Genomic DNA, 8,396 nt, shown 5'->3' with positions numbered 1-8,396 from the left:
TCCTTGCCTCCAAGGAGCAGCCTGGTTTAACCCTCTCTAGGATGAATCTATTTGTTTTCTTGGCAGTCCATGGTACATTCAGTACTCTTCTCCAGCATCACAGCTCAAAGGCATCAATTTTCCTTCTATCCTCCCTAGTCATTGTCCAACTCTCTGGTGCATAACAAATGATTGCAAAAACCATGGCCTGTATAAGGCACACCTTAGTTTCCAGAGGGACACCGTTGCTCTTGAGTACTTTAGAGAGGAACCAAGTAAATACTGAGTATTTAAACATATGTTCTCTGTACAATGCATAATCTTTTTTTCAAGGGTATATAAATGACAAATAATGAGTACTATCAGAATGTATATCGGATGATTTTGAGAATCCATTGTATGAATATTCAAAATCACATCTAATGTATGTGGTTTTTTTATGAGATATACTATAATTATTTCATATAGTCATAATTGCAATCTTATAAGATAGATACCATTGCTATCTCCAACTATCACTGTATAGAAGGAACATTGTAAAATTTCATAAAACCAGTAACTAAACTATAGATTTATGGTGCATATCTCTCTGACTCCAAAATTCTTTGTCTATTTTCTTCCACCATTTCCATCTACGTTGTTAAAAACCAGGAGACATCTGTTAATTTATCTGAACACTGTTAAAATTTTGAAACTAGTGAATACTACGAAGATGTTGTGCGCTTTCCACTCTTAAACTGAAGAGATTAAGTTAGAGAGAATGACATTGATTTGGATTAAGTCTTGCACAAAGTTGATGAATGTACTAGACTCCACTGCACCAGCCTAATGATTTTTATATACTATGTTATGCAATTCTCCTTTTTCTTTATTAATTTAATGGGATCATATTACAATAACATAAAATTGATTTAGTGCTAATTTTATCTGCAGTGTCTCTTCTTTTCTTTCTGAAAATACTCTTTCTGCTTTTAAGTCTGTCTCTTTAGAATTTTTGGTTTGTGTGCTTATTAATCGCAATCTTGAGCTCCTGCTTACATCTAAATAAGCATGTAACTTATATCTGGGCAATCAGAGCTCTCTCATTCCACTCATAGAGACTAGCTCAGAAAAAGACAGGACAACCAAGGAAAGTAGATTATGGAGATTTTAAATGAAGATAAGAGTTTTATATAAAGGCTATGTCTCTATGTTGATTGGGCCCAATCTGACTCTGTTTTCAAGACTTTTAATGTTTGTAGCCTGTGTATTGTTATTGTAGCTTTTAGGTATTATCAGGTTGAGTACAGCTCATAGAGATCCTATGAGCAACAGATCTGAACTCTGTCCTACCCTGTGCCATCCTCAACATCTCTGACATATTTTCAGATGCGTTTATGTCCATTTCTAGTGTCAGTTATGACTCAATTCTGTTTTGATGGCAACAACAGAGTTCCATATGGAGAAAGTCTCTTTTCAATCAGAAAGAACGAGATCAACACACAGATGTAAACTGTGTAAAGTTAAAAGAGATCAAGGAAAAAGTGAAAGAAATAATAAAAAAGAGAGATTGATGGATGACATAGACCCTAGTAAGTGCTGAGGGGTTGGGACCCTCCAGCATATCCTTAGGGTAAAGACTCTGCTTTGTGATGTATATAGTCTTGGAAACTCAGTGAAGGATCACTTTTAATTCAGTTCTGACTTGGCCTTGAGTTTAATTAAGGTATTATCTGAAACTTTAAGATAACTCTATTCCCTAGATTTCTCATTTATGTTGTTTTTGTTGTTGTTAGATGCAATTGAATCAAACATAACTCATAGAAACCCTATGAAAAACAGATCTGAATTCATTTTTAACCTTTGCTATCCTCATTACCTCTGCCCATTGCTGTAGTCACTGTGTCAATCCATCTTGATGGAGATGGAGATTTTCTCTTTTGCTGACCCTCCACCCTTCCAAGCATTATATACATACTTTTCCAAGAAATAGCCTCTCAATTTTGACAGGGGAAGTGCTTTGCCTTCCTTACATCCAAGGAGCACTCTCAGGCTGCCCCTTTTCATAGACAAAAATTGTTCATTTTTTCAATTGCACACCATTCATTACTCTTCTCCAACAAAACTCAAAGGCATAAATTCTTTTTCTGTCTACTTTATTCATTGTCTAGTCCTCAGATGCATAGCCAACAATTGAAAAGACTACAGCCTGAATCAGGTGCACCTTAGTCTTTAGAATGGCATCATTGCTCTTCAGTATTTTGGTTAAGATTCATACACAGAACACGTGCTCAAAAAATATGTCTCCTTATCTTCTAACTGTTGGTACCCAGGGTATTGTTTGTGGATCACAAGATGAAATAGCGAACTGTTCAAATTCTTTTTCTGTCTTTGATGTTGTCGCCCATAGGCCCAGTGGTAAGGAAGGATTTTGTCTTCTTGATGTTAATATTTAATTTGTACTGAAGGTAATAGTCCATAAAAACTGCTTCAGGTTTCACTCATTTTCAGCAAGCAAGGTAGTGTCATCTGCATAGCACAGATTCTTGATGTTATTGCTGTTATGTGCCATCAAGTCACCTGCAACTCATAGTGACCCTATGTACAACAGTTCTGAACCATGCTCTATCCTGAGCCAACCTTATTGTCTCTGACACACCTCCCATTACCCCAGTCACTGAGTCAATCCATCTCATTGAAGGTCTTCCTCTCTTGCACTATGCCTCCACCTTCCCAAACATATTGGCTCTCTCCAAGGACTGATCCCTCCTTCCAACATGCCCAAAGTATGTCAGACAGAGTTTCAGAATCCTTGCCTACAGGCCAAATCTGTTTGTTCTTTTAGCAGTCCATGGTATGTTCAACATGCTTCTCCAGCACCACAGCTCAAAGAGATCAATTCTCCTATCATCCCAGGCACATCTTAGTCTCCAGACTGACATCATTGCCCTTCAGTACTCTGGAGATGTCCCTGAAAGCAGACTTTCCCAGTGCAATTCATCTTTTGATTTCCCAGCTGCAGGTACCAAGAGTGCTGATGGTGGAGCCAAGTAAACCAATACTGTTAACAATCTCAATGTCATCAATGTCTATCATGGTGCTGCCAATCAACCCAGTGGTGAAATCTTTGTTTTCTTGATGTTGAGGTTCAATCTGTATTGAAGGCTGCAGTCCTTCACCTTCTGCAGCAAGTACTTCAGTTCCTCATCCATTTCAGTAAGCAAGGTTGTGTCAACTGCACAACCTATATTGTTGATGAATCTTCCTCTAATTCTGATGCCACACTCCTCCTCATAGAGCCCAGTCTCCTGGATGATCTGTTCTGCATATAGATTGAAAAGGTATTGAGATAGGACAGATTCCTGACATACAGCCTTCTCAATTTTAAATCATGTTGTGTTTCCTTGCTTTATTCTGATGACTGCTTCCTGATCCATGTATAGGCTTCGCATAAGCACAATCAAATGTTCTGGGATTCCCATTCTTCTCAGAGTTATACACAGTTTATTGTGATCCACACAGTCAAATAAATGCCTTTGCACAGCCTATGAAGCACTAATAAGTATTCCTCTGAGTCTTCCTCCAATCCTGATGCAATATTCTTCTTCATAGAGTACAGCTTCATAAATAATTTACTCGGCATGCAGATTGACTAGTTAGGGGAAAAGTAAACACCTCTGACACACATTCTTCCAAATTTTAGATGACACAGTGTTCTCTTGTTTCATTTGGACAATAGTTTCTTGATTGAGGTATAGATTTCATATGAGCACAATCAAGTGTTGTGGTATTCCCATTTTTCTCAATGTTAGCCACAGTTTGTTTTCATCCTCACAGTCAAATTCCTTTTCATAGTCAATGAAGCACAAATAGACATTTTCATGATACTCTTTTTTCTCAGCCAGGATCCATCTGACATCAGCTATGATATCCCTCATGCCATGTCCTTTTCCAAACTCAGTTTGAACTTCTGGCAGTCCCCTGTGTACTGTTTCAGTTTTCTTGTTTGTTTTGTTTTTAGATGATCTTTAGCAAAAACACATTTGCTTGCACAAATTTGAATGAGAGAGTTGTGATTAAAAGATTTAGATATGATTTCATATCCTAAAGAGATGGATTTCATTGCTCTTTTCTTAAACAATTCCTATCTATGTTTCCTTAAAAGCAGTTTTAATGAAAAATAAATGACAGCATTAAGTTTGCTGTGTAGTATTATTTATATGTATTTAATTAATTATATCTTTAAAAATAATATTAGGAAATTAGTTTTTAATGTATTAAATTTAGTACTAAATTCTCATGCCATATATAAATTAATAATTGAGTAATTTCTATATTAATATATGAAATAATGTCTAATTATGATAGTTGTATCAGCATAATTAATTGTATAACATGCTTGCAAATATTTTTAAAATGTGCATTTTCATGAACGATGTTAATTTACTTTCTTGTTATTATGTGAACAAATCAATACCTTTCCATGTAAAATTACCCTTCAGTGACAAACAGACATCTGGTATTTTTGAGGTACTTTGTTAAGTTTCTACCCTCTCCACTTTGAATTCTAGAAAATCTTCCCACACATCCTACAGCAATAAGCAGGCATCTCGGACATTTGCAGTCATGAGACACACTCTTTAATTTTCACCCTTTTCATTTTGGACCCTAGGGCCTTGTATCAAGTACTAAAACTAAGGATTCAACTGGACCACTCTGCACCATCATACCTCCATCCAACACCTCCCCTTTCTGGCCATCATGGGCCTTAGCTGGGATCCAAGCAGGCTGTACAGTGCCATATTTGTGACTGATATCTTTATGGTATTGTGTTAAAGATGTAACACCTCTCCATAAGTCACTGTATAGGGAATTATTTACATATCGTTAATTTATCTTGAAGGCACACAGTTTGAATCTGCTAGCTACTTCATGGGAGAAAGATAGGCAATATCCCCCCATGCAATTGCCTCTGAAAACCCACCAGCGGGTCAGCTATTGGTCAGTTTTGACTTGATGGTATACAACCACAACAGCAAGATTGTTATAATCTAGGTAATAAATGTTCCTTCTTTCTTTTTGGTTCTTAATATTGCAGCACTTGTCTGTCAGTTTGCTGTACTGATAAAATTTGAAAGTTGCTATGATGCTGGAAGCTATGCCACCAATATTTCAAATGCCAGAGGTGTGACCCACGGTGAATAGATTTTAGAAGAGCTTCCAGATTAAGATAGACTAGGAAGCAGGACTGGCCATCCACTTCTGAAATAACAGATCACTGAAAATACTATGGACAATACACTCAAAATTATGAGAAACAGCTGCAAATATCTTTTAATAATTGAAATGTAGAATTTAGAAAGTATGACATGTAAGATTAGAAGTTGTCATTGAAAAATGAAGTGACATGCATGAAGATAAACGTTGTAGTAAATAAAGATGCATTATCACAGGTCACTTAGAATAAGGCAATCCTACATGATTGCTAGAGAAGAGATTGAGATTGTCAACAACTAAAGCTTGCTCAGATCCACAATCAACAATCTTCAAACCAGAAGTCAAGAAATCAAAAGACATATTAGGAAAGTCTGCTGTCAGGGACCTCTCCATAGTGCCAGATCTATAGACTAAGATGCTCCTGCTCCAGGCCATAATCTTCACAATCACTTACTATGCATCAGCAAGCTGGACAATAAATCAGGATGAAAGAAGAAGAATTAATGGCTTTGAGCTGTGGTTCTGGAGAAGGGTATTGAACATACCATGGACTGCCAAGACAACTAACAAATCTATTTTTAGGAGAGAGTGAAACCAACTTGCTCTCTGGAGTCAAGGACTTTTAAACTTTGTCTCATATATTTTGGGCATGTTTCCAGGAGAGATCAGTTCATGGAGAAGGATATCATGCTTGGGAAGATGGAGAGAATACACAGGAGAGGAAGAGCCCGGATGAGATGAATTGACACAGTGACTAGGGTTATAGAAACAGATGTGTCGGGGGTAGTAATTTTGGCTCAGGATAGGATAGAGAGTAGACCTTTTTTACATAATCTCTTTATAAATCGCAGACAACATGATGGCACATAACAATAACAACTGGATAGATTATGCTGGGAATGAAAAATGGAGCAAGAATGGTGTTGCATTCATAGTTAAAAAGAAAATTTCCAGTTCTGACATGAAAATCAGTGTTGTAAGTAATAGGATACTATTCAGACAGGAAAGCTCTGATACCACCATTATCATTCAAATATATGCATTAACAACCAAAACCAAAAAGGAAGAACTTGAATATTTCTATCGACTTTTGCAAAAATGGTAGGGGGGGGGGGGAAGCAAAGTTTACCAAAAAGTAATGTCTTTTTGAGCTTTATTGATGGTGCAAAAGCATTTGAATGTGTGGACTCTAGAACACGTAATTGCGCTCATGGAAGACCTATAGTGACATCAAGAGGCTATGGTGCAAAAAGAGCAGGAATTATTGTTGTTGTTGTTGTTGTGTGTCATTGAGTCATCTGTGACTAATAACGACCCTGTGTACAACAGCCCTAAACTCTGCCCTATCCTGTGCCAATCTCATAATCTCCAACACACCTACCCACATTACCTCAGTCACTGAATCAATCCATTTCATTGAGGGTCTTCCTCTCCTGTGCTGTCCCTCTACCCTCCCAAGGATGACGTTCCTCTCCAAGGACTGGTCCCTCCTTGCAACATATCCAAAGTTACGTCAGACAAAGCTTCAGAATCCTTGCCTCCAAAGAGCAGCCTGGCTTCACCCTATCCAGGACAAATTGTTCATTTTCTTAGCAGTCTATAGGATATTCAATACTCTTCTCCAACACCACAGCTCAAAGGCATTAATTCTCCTTCTGTCCTCCCTAGTCATTGCCCAGCTCTCTGATGCATAGCAAGTGATTGCATGCAAAGGCCATGGCATGTATCAGACACACCATAGTCTCCAGACTGACATTGTTGTACTTCAGCACTTGAAAGAGGTCTCTAATCACAGACTTTACCATCACAATACGTCTTTTAATTTTCTGGATGCTGGTGCCAACAGTGTTGATTATGGAGTCAAGCAAACCAAAACTATTAAAAATATCAATCTCTTCTCTACCCATTATGATGCAGCCAATTGCCCCAGTGGTGAGAATTTCTGATTTCTTGATACTGAGCCTCAATTCATACTGAAGACTTTAGTCCCTGACCTTCCACAGCAAGTGCTTCAGGTCCTCCTCAGTTTCAACAAGCAGGGTTGTGTTATCTGTATAATGCAGATTGTTGATGAGTCTTCCTCCAATCCTAATGTCACCTTTCTCCTCATACAGTCCAGCCTCCCATATAATCTGTTCTGAATGTAGATTGAAAATGTATGGAGACACGATACACGATATAGCCCTGGCATACACCCTTCCTTATTTTGAGCTGTGCAGTATTTCCATGCGCTGTTCTGACGACTGCCTCCTGGTCCAAGCATAGATTTCATATTAGCACAATCAAGTGTTCTGGGATTCCCATTCTTCTCAGAGTCAGCCACAGTTTGTTATGATCCACAAAGTCAAATGCCTTTGCATAATCAATGAAACAAAGATAGTCATTCTTTGGGTACTCTTTGCTTTCCAGTCAAGATCCATGTAACATCAGCTACAATATCCCTAGTACCATGACTCCATCTAAACCCAGCCTGGACTTCTGTTAGTTCTCTGGTGATGTGCTATTTCAGTCATTTTTGGATAATCTTCAGCAGAATCTTGCTTGCATGTGATATTAATGATATTGTTTGATAATTTCCATGCTCTGTCAGATCACCTTTCTTTGGAATAGGAACAAATATAGATCTCTTCCAGTCAGTTGGCCAAGTGGTTGTTTTCCTGATTTCTTGGCACAACTTAGTGAGCACATCTAGGGCAGCATCTGTTAATTGAAATATGTCAATTAGTATACCATAAATTCCTGGGGCCTTATTCTTAGCCAATTCTTTCAAAGCTTCTTCCTTCATCACCATAGGATCTTGCTCATATGTTATTTCATTAAATTCTTCTGTATCTGCCAATTCCTTTTGGTATAATGATGCTACTCTTTCCATCTTCTTTCAATACTTCCAGGATCACTCAATATTCTGCCCAAAGCATCCTTAAGTATTGAAACTTGAGGCTTGAATTTTTTCTTAAATTCCTTGAGCTTAAGAAATGCTGAGCAAGTTTGGCCCCTTTGATTTTCTGACTCCAGCTCTTTGCAGATTTCATTATAATATTTCCCTTTGTCTTGTCATATGTTGTTGCTGTTGTTATGTGCCATCGAGTCGTTTCCGACTCATAGCGACCCTATGCACAACAGACCTAAACCCTGCTCTATCCTGCGCCAACCGCACCGCCTCTGACACACCCATCCCAATTACCCCAGTCACCGAATCAATCCATCTCATAGAGGGTCTT

Source organism: Elephantulus edwardii, unplaced genomic scaffold, assembly GCF_000299155.1.
Source record: "Elephantulus edwardii isolate Elephantulus edwardi_28Jun2011 unplaced genomic scaffold, EleEdw1.0 scaffold00300, whole genome shotgun sequence".
Lineage (NCBI taxonomy): Eukaryota > Metazoa > Chordata > Mammalia > Macroscelidea > Macroscelididae > Elephantulus > Elephantulus edwardii.
Note: the sequence above shows the minus strand (reverse complement) of the source record.